Raw genomic sequence first — 12,256 nt, 5'->3', positions numbered from 1 at the left:
CTGTCTTAACCGCTAAAGCACTGACTATAGCAAAACTGGTGGAAACCATTTTTTTTTGTTTGTTTGTTTGTCAGAATGGTTGTAAGAACCAGTTCTGGGTTGTTCTGCTCTCTGAGCCTGATGGTAGGGTTATGGATACCAGCAAGATGTTAAGACCATCATTTAAAAAAAAAAAAATCCACATGCAGTATCACATTTAATCTACTTAATTTATTAGAAAACTATTAGAAATTGAACTGCAACATGGATGTGAATTTAAAGAGGCTGAGAAGACCATGAGCTCAGTGTTGTTCTCAATTTCCTTCTGTTTAATGTTTTAAAGCACCAGTCATGTCTGGTGAATGCTGCCTATTACACTGTATGCTGTATTCACAATCACCATGGCAGCTGAATTTTGATGTGTTTTCAGCCGTTTTCATTAATATTGTCAGTTAAAAAATAGAATTTGCTTTTATCAAAAACTATGTTAAAGTTTGTTTCTATGATTGTTAATTGATACTGGTTATCATTCAAAAATACCAACTGGCTTTGGAGAGTATTCACAAATACCATCTGTTGTTTAAAACTTTTTTAATGAGACTGATGATACTAAGACATGAAATTGCATAGAAATATAATGAAACACTGTCATCTGTTATTTCTGTGAAGATAATTTCTCTCCTTGCACTGCAGCCCCTTTCAGAGATGTATAATATAGTAGAGCAGGGCACACCAACACCTCAAGGGACACTGTCCTTTGTGTTTCAGATGCTTCCTTTTAGATGCTTCTCTGCCCTAAGAAACCTGATTCAAATTAAGCAGCTCTCCAACAGTTTGATGTATACAAGATTCATTTTTCACATTTAGACATTTTTCACCAAAAATAATAAGAATTTCATTTTGAACCAACATATAATCTAGCCCCCCCCCCCCCCCCTTTTTTTTTTAATATAACTTTTTTAACCCCTTTAAGTCCAGTGTTAAGCCTTTCAATTTTCAGCACTTTTTTTCTTTTTAATTTTTAATATTATCCCCAGCTGCCCACATAAAAGAATCTTTTCAGGAATTATGTTCCTTAAATGTGTCAGCAATGTTATTCCTTATGTCAATTACTGAAATTTCTGAATTCCTGCATATGTTGCCAACAAATAGACAGATCAAATCAATACTGCCAGATACATGACCACTGCTTGGGTGGAGCTAATAAAACTAGAAAGAAAACACCTATATACACTCATATAAAAAGGCTAGTCTAGGCTACCTGAGACATAGGGTGGCCAGATGTCACGCTTTGTGCGGGATAGTCCCGCATTTCTATTACTTTTCACACGTCCCACAAAACGGGGTGCTGTCCCGCATTGTTACGACCAGTCTTCACTTTTGTGAAGGAAAGAAAAACAAACAAAACAAAACTGGCTTTTACTAATGGTGTGTGGCAAAAGATTTCACGGCTGTCACATCACACCGCCTGCTGATTTGAGTTACACTCATGTCAATCAAACTAAGAGGCGGGACTTATTGCACATCTAGGATGCACCGGTGCACCCACTAACGGAAATAAATAAATAAATACACTAATTGATCATGGAGGACTGGGAGACAACCACAGTGAAGAAGAAAAGAAAGTGTTGTTACAACCAAGACTGGGAAAGCATATATTCCTAGGTTAAACCTGTTCGAGGAGACTGTGAGAGGGTTTGTCAAAGTATTTTTTTGTGTCACATGGCAGGGAATATGACGTGAAATGGCACATAAATCCGAGTCACAAAAAGCGCGCTACTCAGAGGGAGGCTTTACCATAACAGATTTGTTATGTTTGGTTAGTAATTAGAGCAGAATAGAAAGTTATTTGTTGGTTTTTTTTTTTATTTTGTCAGGGCAGAGTGGAATCTCACATTTTCCCACATTTTCAGTCATTGTGCTATATTTGAGGGCTGCACGGTGGCGCAGTGGTTAGCACTGTGGCCTCACAGCAAGAAGGTTGCTGGTTCGATCCTTGGCTGGTTTGGTCAGTGGCCTTTCTGTGTGGAGTTTGCATGTTCTCCCTGTGTATGCGTGGGTTCTCTCCGGGTACTCCGGCTTCCTCCCACCATCCAAACACATGCATGATGGGTTAATTGGTCACTCTAAATTGGCTCTAGGAGTGAGTGTGAGCATGAGTGTGGTTGTTCGTCTCTCTCTGTGTGGCCCTGCAATGGACTGGCGAGCTGTCCAGGGTGTACCCTGCCTGTCGCCCAAAGCCGGCTGGGATAGGCTCCAGCTTCCCCGCGACCCTGAATTGGAATAAGCGGTTCGGAAAATGAATGAATGTGCTATATTTGGTGAGAGAAGATCTGGTCACCCTACTGAGACATGGGACTATTGACCTTGTACATGTGGTGCTGTAATTCCCTGCACCGGCACCAGGTGGTACCTACACCATAAGGATTTCCCATCGTTCTTTCCAAATGGAGACGTTGCCTGAAAGACCAGGATTAACTTTGCCGGAATTCTGGGTCTTGGTTCTGTGTAAAAGTTGAGTGTGATGAGCCGCATCTGTAAGCAGAGCTTCTCATAAAGAGCGCCACTTGGTTTTTGACCAGAACCAGACTATTTGAGATCTGAACCTCAAAGGTTCAGTGGCGAGCCAACCCAGGGTATTTGACTGTGGAGGGAACGACAACGCGGTGTGGCCAGCCGTAGGATCCATCCTCAGAAAGCAGTACCACCAACTCATCTCATCATTCCTGATACAGATAAGACTAAGCTACCTGGGTATCTGACACTGTGAACAAAGACACTTTTAAATAAAATGTCACATACACACACAAGGAATTCTCACCTCCTCCTAGATATCCTCCAAGGAAGAACTACAATCTGAGAAACAGACCTTTTCCCTTTCTTTACTTTACTTTAAAGGACCTTAACGGGGACACCATTTTGTTTATTTTATTTGCTTGAGCTTATTTAATGTTTATCTCTGCACTCTAGGAAGCCGGCTTAGATAGGCAGGGATTGTAAATCTGTGCTATTAATTCTTGATAATACAATTTTGGATTCAACTACCACACTCAGTTGTATTTTGTTTTCTGCCAACATCGTTCTTTCAGGCTCCGTAGTCGTACCTAGAGCTTCCTGATACTGACCCAACATTAGCACAGCTGTACTTATCTTAAGTTGCTGCTACAATTGTCAGCATGCATTGAAAAAAAGAAGAGCAGTAAAACAGAAGAACTGTGCACATGATTAACACAAACTCATGGTGTGCCTTTGCTTTTCTTCATTACTGTGCTTCCCTAAGCTTTCATCCAAAAATCTGTCATGCCTCAACCTGAAAAAAAACTGACTTACACAAACTGGAAGCAAGGTGATTATCAATAAGTGACCTGAAATTAATCGAGTATTGTTGCCACATTCAGAGTTTAGGGCTTTTAATGGAGGTTTTTGCAATTATTAATGCAGCTTACCACATCTACAGGGAATAAAACACAATTTAATTGCTGAAATGGATTCACAGATACCAAAGACTTGATAGCAGTAAGACCTGCAGGGAATATGACCAAAGATAAATGGACAAATCCAGAATGAAGTCCACATGGCAAAGTGAAACAGAGGAGGAGAAGTGCAGCACAGCATGACACCAATTATTGAGACAAGGTCATTTTACACTGCACCTGTCAGTTCATAATAGCTTTCTTGTTTGAAAAAAGAAGAGATAAATGAATGATAAAAATATCTGATGAATACACGCCACTCAATTTAGAAGAGACGTTTTACATGTTTTACATAAAAAAGCAGGCATGAAGGATATGATCATAGAGAACTTGAGATAAAGTGGAGTTTGTGTAGCTTCAGATTTAGCTGTTTTTTGTCTTTGTTGTTTGCCTATTGCTTCAATGAATTAAACGGTTCAATTCTTTAATTCCTTTATTTGCATAGAATTTTTCCTATATACAGTATATACTGTAAGATGTTTGTGCTATAAGAAATAACAAAGGTCCCATTTTATTTTCCTTGTTCAATAACTTATAATGTTACTTTTATTATTTAACTTTATGCTCTTTTACATTTAAAAGGATAAATCTTTGGATATTTAGGCTCCAGCTTCCCTGTGACCCTGAAATGGACTAAGAGGTTGAGAAAAATAACGGATGGATGAATAAATCTTTGGATCCTTCACATGCAATGTTGTCCATTTGTTTTATAAAGATCTCTATACCTGCTACTAAAGTAAATACTCCTCATTTTTCCACTATCTTGTTATTAGGATGAAAGAAATTAGGAAACTAGTACACAACATAATACAAAATGAAGACTTATTTTACTTAAAGGAAATGGACTAAATTGATTTTAGTCCTAGATATTTAGGATATTGTCTATGATTGTCTGTCTAGTTACAGCAGTGTTTCTCAATTCTGGTCCTCAGGCCCCCCTGCCCTGCACGTTTTAGACATGATCCTCCTCCAAAGCACTTGAGTCAGATTATTGAACTTCCTCATCAAGTTCTTTGCAGCCTGTTAACGAGCCTTTATTACATTCAGGTGTGTTCAAGTAGGGTTGCCGATAAAACATGCAGGGTGGGGGCCCTGAGGACCGGAATTGGGAGACACTGAGTTACAGAAAGGAAAAAATAAAACATGCAACAAAAACCCTAAGGGCTTTTTAACTGAATGTCAACAAAATAAATTAAAAGTAAGTGCAGTAAATTTAAAGAGAAGAGCTGATAATTTGCATATGAAATCATTTGTTTACTTTCACAATTAGAAAAAAAAATAATGAGAGGCTATGCTTTCACTTTAGCCTTAGAAAAGAGTAAAATATCAAAACAAAAAATATATTTAAAAATACAAACTTTTTACAGTTTTTATACTTGCAAAGTTTTATAGCGTCTCTTGACCGTGAGCAATAATTATTCAAAAGGGCAACAAACAGAGAGAGATGCAGGTTTATTTAGCAAACACAAGAGATTTATTTCAGCCCCACAAAAACCCAGAAATATGGCACAGGTTTATAACAGAGTCATAATTCAGCCATGGGGAAATATATTCATGCACAATCTGATGCATTAGAGGAATTTATAATCAGCGAAGCAACACCAGTCACTGATAAATATGTAGCACTCTGACTGGGACTCTGCATTTCAGAACTGAGATTTGATAAACAGCAATGCTCACAAAGCTGAGTTACTGAGTTATGTACTTGTGCAAAATGTCATCTGTTGATTAATGATTATGCCTGATAGAGAAAAAAAATCCCACAACTCTGACATGTTCCTTCCAGTGCAAATTGTCAATCTTTTCTTCTATTTGCTTTGACTTACAGTGTGTTTATTTTGTCCATGTTTTTCAGCCATGGAAAATTAAGAAGCTTCCTCTCAAGGACTTATTCAATAGGTGTTAAACCCTAATACTAATAAGTGTCTCTGATAAAACCTATTTGACTCCACTGTCAAGACAGATGCATTATAAATAAATCACTTGAATAAGCAAGTATTTTCATTGTTTTTTTTATTCTTTAATCCAATTAATTATGACTGATACTTTTAAAATCCCTGCAATAACCAAGAAGGTACTCTAAATTCATTTTAATTATACCGTTTTAAACAAAGATAATAATGTTCATCCTTTTTACAAACTAAATATGATACATGTTTGGGACAGGAGGGAGGGGTTATTTGACTTATGCAAAGTACTTTGTGTTTTATTAAATGTATGAAAAGTGCTATATAAATGAAGTTTTATTTGAGTTTAATGCTTAATAAAGTGTAGCACAAGTTTTTCTCATTTCACAGTAAAAGGAGAGATTATTTGCTTTGTGCACATAAAATACTATTTTATAAAACATCCAACAATAACGATAAACCTGCCCTAAAGGTCAAAACCTTTATATTACGCTGAATTAGTACAATAATAACTTTATATATTGACAAACTGTCATAGCATTTGCAGAAATCAGGCAATTTACTATTCACAGGCTCAGTGAGCTGGACTTGAACATCTCAAAGAGTGGAACAGTGTTGTGTGCTGTTAAAATTAGGCCTAGCTGTAAGTTTCAGTCCATTTTTCTGTTCAGCCTTGAGCACAGATTCTCACAGTCTAATAAGTGCATACTGTTATTTTGAACTAGCAGCTCTCACAGGAGATTCAGACCTAATTTAGCTGCATGTGCTTTTGAAGGTATTCACATTAATTACATCTTCTCTTACCTAAATAAGCAAGTCCATGCTGATATTTGGGTTTATGAAGCCACTTGTGTCTTCGTTTTGTATGTCAGTGTCTACATCTAAGCACCTACAACAGCCTTTGTGTGCATCCATTTATTCTTCCTTCTAGCAAGCCAAATTAATGGAGCAGTCCCATCTGGACTGGACACATGGGCCATACTCTTCGACCTGTCAAGCGATGAATGTGTTCCTGAGACAGAGTTTGTGTGTGCATGTGTGTGTGCGTGTGTTTGAACTAGAGGCAGAGGCTCTGAGTGGTCAGCCAGGGGGAGAAGTGAAAACATGGACCAGTTTCTGTTTCCAAGATAGTCTGTAGAGAGAGATTTTTTAAACAAGAGGAGTGATACAGTGGTGAGAAAAGAGATGGTAGGCTGGCAATTAGAGAAAAAGAAAAAAAGAGTAGACATAGTAACAGCAAAAAAAAAGAAGGTGGTAGAAGAGGGATGATTTAGCCTGATTGTTAACTTTCCTCCATCAATTTTTTATGTTTTGTAGATCACAACAACATGATCAAGGTCTAACTTTATTATGGTGGCAGCTTTTGGCTGCAGTTGAAAAGACTGATCAATTTGGCCTTTCCCACTGACGTAGCCCCGCCGTGCAGCCCATGACTCCGCAAAACATTCAGCTGCTTGGCAGCACAAAAGGGGCTGGCGGGCACAGAAAGAAACAAATTGTAACCATCCAAAATGAGGACCGTAGCCCAATGAAAGAGCTCATTTTCTGTCTTCTTGCACCATCTCGTCAGCCTATTATGGCACAAAGCCACAGTGCCATAATGTAGTCCCCAACACAGCAAAACAATCACCAAGATCTTCCTGTAACATTCATAAATTCATAGAATAGAATGTTCCTTTAAAACAGGAAGAGGTCTCTAATAATGGATGCTCTCCACTTATTTAAAGGTAGATGGTTGTTCACAACATTAGTTATCACTGCATTTAAGAAGTGTGGGCTTACTTAGAGCAAGCACAGTTGCTGAGTCCATAAAACCAGGCTAGAATGAGAATATTCAGCTTATTTGTTATATCAGGCAAACAGCAGCTGACAGAAATAGCCAGGTGGCATCAGTAGTAGACCATCAGTCTAATAGATTTTACAGCCATTCTGATAAAGCTCTTAGTTAAATGTTGCTTGTGCATTAGTGTGATTCCCTACCAGAGCCAAACATATATTCTTTATCACCCACAACAAACTCTGACTGAACTCAGAGTCACAAAGCTCCAGGCTCAAAGATTTAAACTCGTTTTTCTTTGCTAAAAGGTAATAAAATTTTAGACACACGCTCAGAGTTGCATAAACACAGACACACACAAATTTATATACAAATACATACACACATCTTCATATCAAGCACTGCCATCGGGTAGACTTACAAAATGGGACTGCTCAGGTGGAATGATTTACCTGTTAAACACGATGATACGGTTTTCAGAGCGACCATTTTTCACGAGGGGCTGACACCATCACCCAACGAGTCATAAAGAGACATGCTACTACCCTCACAGCAATCATAGCTCATTTGTGACTGCTACCAGATGTATTTCACCATGGTTTTTTTTCTTTTTTAACATTACAATAAAACTAATCTAATAGATAAATGTGTAGAGTCAACAACAAACAAAAATTGTACTCCTTTTTTTTCCATTGAAGAAACAATTTTTTTTTTTTTATCAACATTATCCAATTAGAAGATAGCCTTTGTGTCTTACAGACCAAATTCATAAAAATATTCCAAACACTCCTTTGTAACCTTTTTACAAGAATCAACTCATTAGTAAAACCTGCACGTCAACTATATAGATCCACATGTAGGCATGGCTGACAAAACAGAGAAACAAAAACATAATTTACAAGCCACTAATTTTCAAGTAGACACACTTTGTAGGATATACCTTTGTTCACAATACACATGCAGGTTTGGCTTACCAATTCTAAATCTTCATCCAACATGTTCAATATTTTTCATTTAGTGGTTTGTGGTTCAATATTTTTTCACATATGCATAATCATAATTATATCAGGGGTGTCCAAAGTGGGTCTTCCAGGGCCGCTGTTCTGCATGTTTTTGTGAGAATATATGTGCGCCAAAAACAATAAAAATGAGAAACCTAATCATATCTTTGAGCACACTAGGTCTACAGTATAACTTGCATTATTTACCACTGAGTATGTTAAGGAGTATCATACCTCAGCTATAAAGCTTTCAGTGGTTGTGGGGCTTCTATTAATATTGAAACACAAAAGCAAAGCGAACTTGCAAGTCTCACCTAAGCACTTACATGGGTTTAATATCACTGCAATGAATCTGTATGCATCTGTGAAGCTTCCATTTTTCTCTAGAGTTGATACAGAACTTTGTGCAACAGCAGGCAGACTCTAAACCACAATATGGTTCAGTCAGCTGTATTCAACTCCTCTGCCTCTCACTGTGCTTCAACCTCTCCACTTAACCCTCATCTTCTGACTCAGTTTATGACCACTGGGCAACTTAAATTACCTCTCCTTCAAGCTACAGTAACAGGACCGGTAGGTGGTGGAGTCTCCTCCTAGCTTCTGCCCCAGCCTGAGGGAAGACAGGAAGACTGAGAGAGAAGAGATCTGGGCACACAGTTGGTGTCACAGAGCTGCGCTTTAGGAAAGGGCCAGTTGGATCTGCTGAGATGACTTGGCAGTGTTTAATTTGTTACATGATTTGGCCGCCATTTCTGCAACACAGCCTAATTCAAATTCATGGGTGTGTTTTTTTTATCCTCTTCTCTGCTTGAAGTGACATTCAAAAATTGTGTTTTGGTAATATTGTGGATTGTTGAGGTGAGATGGTCGGTCCTTTCTGGATGCCTTGATGGTATGGACAAGTGTACAAATAAAGCTGATTTCTTCTCTGGATTGGAACCAAAGTATGTTTATCATATTGTGTTTTCATTACAAAAAAAACATACAAAAAAAATAAATCTAGACCTGCCTGCAAATTTTTCTTTTTTATTATCTTTCACAAATCTTATTAAAATCACAACTACTTTGCAACAAAACAACATACAGCCTTGTCCTGACACGATGAAAAGATTTCCCCCCAATGACTACGGTTTAATATGGCCCACAGCTTCACAGTGCCACTGTAATTAAACTCAAGCATTGCATGAAATAAACTGATGCTTTCAGAGCAAGTAAATACAGAAAGTGAGACAGAGATGCAGCAGTATTCAGTAAACCAAAACATACAAGATAAACTCAACAAGAGAAGAAACGATGTGTAATATTTATGACAAACATGAGTTGAAATTTTTTTAATTAGAAAAATATTGTATTTTCTAGCCTTTCTTAATTGCTGAAATGACAATCTGTAAATGATAAAAAATAATAATAATGACAATAATTGAAATACATGATCGAATACACATATATTGCTGCTGCATACATCACTGGCTAGCTTACAGCCAACCCCATGGGCCATCTGTGCTGTGGCAGCTCACGTTTAATAATGATAAAGATCTAAAGAATCCTTTCATGTATCTCACTTTCAGTGGTGACTGGTTACCGAGGGACAATGGGGCATACTTCTTTTCATTTTAACCAGAAAGGGTAACTTGGACATGTTGTGAATTCATTAATATCAAAGTATCAAAAATCTAAAATAACTGAATAATTAAATCAAGTTTTGTTTTGTATTTTTCTTTTTTTTTCTTTTTTTTTAGTTTTACAGTAAAAGTGGGCTATTATTTTAGATAATTGCAAGTAAAAAAAAAAAAACAAAAAAAAAACTCTGGCATGTAAAGTTTGCCTTGCAAAAAAAGTAGTTCATTATCCATTTTTTCTCTGACCCAACATCTGCAACTTCAAAATATGCAATCAGTCCCATTCACTAATCAGCTGAGAAATAACAACAAGTGATCAACTTCACTCTCCAACCTAGAGGTGGAAGAGAATCTTCAAATCTCTAACAAGTGTCAGGATTAAGAACCACCTAATTTCATCCAGTTGGGAAGAACCTGGGGTCCACAAACTGTTGAAGACCCAGGAACTGTTCAAACTACATCATGAATGTCACTATAAAACTGGGCCTGCAGAATGTAGACAAACTAAAAACTGTCAAAAGGATTCAGGGAACTTGTCCAACAGCAATCACATGTAAAGTGTTGAATTCTGTTGCAACTAACTCATAACTAACATTAAGTGTGCTACATAAGTAAGTTCGCTTACTGTAAGTATGCAGTTTTTATTTTCAAAACAGTTCAACGAGACAATTTTTTTTCTATTTTATTTTTGAGTACAACACAAAAAATGAACTCAGGTTGATCTTGATATTTTTCAAACATACCCATATGTGGTTGCATCATAAATTAAGGATGGAAAATGCAGGATGCTTGTTTAGATGGATTAAACTGTTACCAGTAGAATCCTGATCAAATCCCATCAAGAGGCCAGTAAAGATTGACATCACCACTGATGATGACGAATGGCCAGATCCACCAGTCACTGTCGCGCTGTCTCTCTAACATACATGATTTTCAACCTCCAGCACCCTTTATCTGGGCTCCAACCCATGTTCCCATGGCAACACTATCAATAGGGGACCGTCCAGGGTCAGATAGTCTCTCTCCCTCTGCCGCACTCTCCTCTTTGAACAAGTCCTGACATTTGAAGCCCTTGTCTCACTGGATACCTTTTTATCCCAGAACAGTTCTGCATATTTGCTTAATCTATCCAGTTCCCAAACGTACTTTTGTTTTGTCTGTCATCTCAGTGTTCAGTATGAGGCCAAAACCTACTAAAACCTACTAAGATGAAGAATATTGTCAATCAAACTGCCCCCTCTCCTCCACTCACACGCACACAGACACACACACACACACACACACACACACACACACACACACACACACACATGAACTCACATCAAACACTCATCATATTGACTCGAATTTATGACTCAGAAACAAAATTATAGGTTATAGTAGACAAACTGCATAGTATTATGTACTGTAGTAAAGACGATCATTCTGCAATTTTCATTTGCTTTTTTATAATAATTTACAGTATAAGAAATATTCAGGAACCAATTTAACTGGAAGTCAAATCGTAAAATGAGTTAATGCATTAGCAGATATTGGGCATAATTATGAAATGAATGCAACCACATAATGGGATTTAGCTTTTTTTAGACAACAAACAGCTTCTTGAATGCAGTCTTTTCATTAAAAATGTAAAACCCAACAATTGTAAGCACTGCTGCGTCTTCTTTATGATTGAGCTAATACTTTTTCATGGAGAATTTTCAATTAATATTCTAATTTAAAGACACATTTTTAGAGCATGTAGTTTTTCAAGCAACTGTTTGTCTTTCAACCTGATGAGAAGTCACACTGATCGCAGTGTTTCCAAGGAAGGATGAAATAAACTTTAATGTCATAGAAAAATGCAGATGGATAAAAGTCCCGCAGGGCTGTTTGCCACAGTCATAACAGAAAACATCAATCCCCATCCATCCAATGACAAGCAGGACAGAGAAGCCAGTCTCATCTCATGTGATATGCAAAGTGCATGCTGTGAATCTGGAGTTGGTTAGGAATGTGTCAATAATGGTGTGACTTTTTCCTCAACAAGGAAATGATTCTTTGACCTCAGCTAACCCAGTTTAATCCCACTCCCACAGGTATACTGCTGAGTTGATCTGAGTTGCACAATTTGCTGGAGAGAATGCCAATGGCTGTCAGACAGCCACCTGCCCATGTGTCTGTGCCTTGGGACGTACTGCCTGGCCAAACCCTGCTGATTAGGTTATTTCTGAATTTGACTGTATCGTTTTTGTTCTTTAAGGGAAATAAGTGGAGGGTGGTTGTGTTATAAAAAGAAAACACAGAAGGAAATCTTACTCCTGTTATCTTCCCCTGATTAAATGGGGTTTTTTTTTCTTATAAAGACTCGACTATAAAAGCTCCATTTATCATCTGAACTTATTCTACTGCTAAGTGGCAAGCAGAGACCTCAAACAGCACATATCCTGTTAACCATGAAGACAGTTTTTTGTGTAGCAATTCCTCTCATATTTTACATTTAATTTTCCACAGCATCACT

This window comes from Telmatherina bonti (genome assembly GCF_933228915.1).
Source record: "Telmatherina bonti genome assembly, chromosome: 7".
NCBI lineage: Eukaryota > Metazoa > Chordata > Actinopteri > Atheriniformes > Telmatherinidae > Telmatherina > Telmatherina bonti.
The sequence above is the reverse complement of the archived record's forward strand: the minus strand, read 5'-3'. Positions refer to the sequence as shown.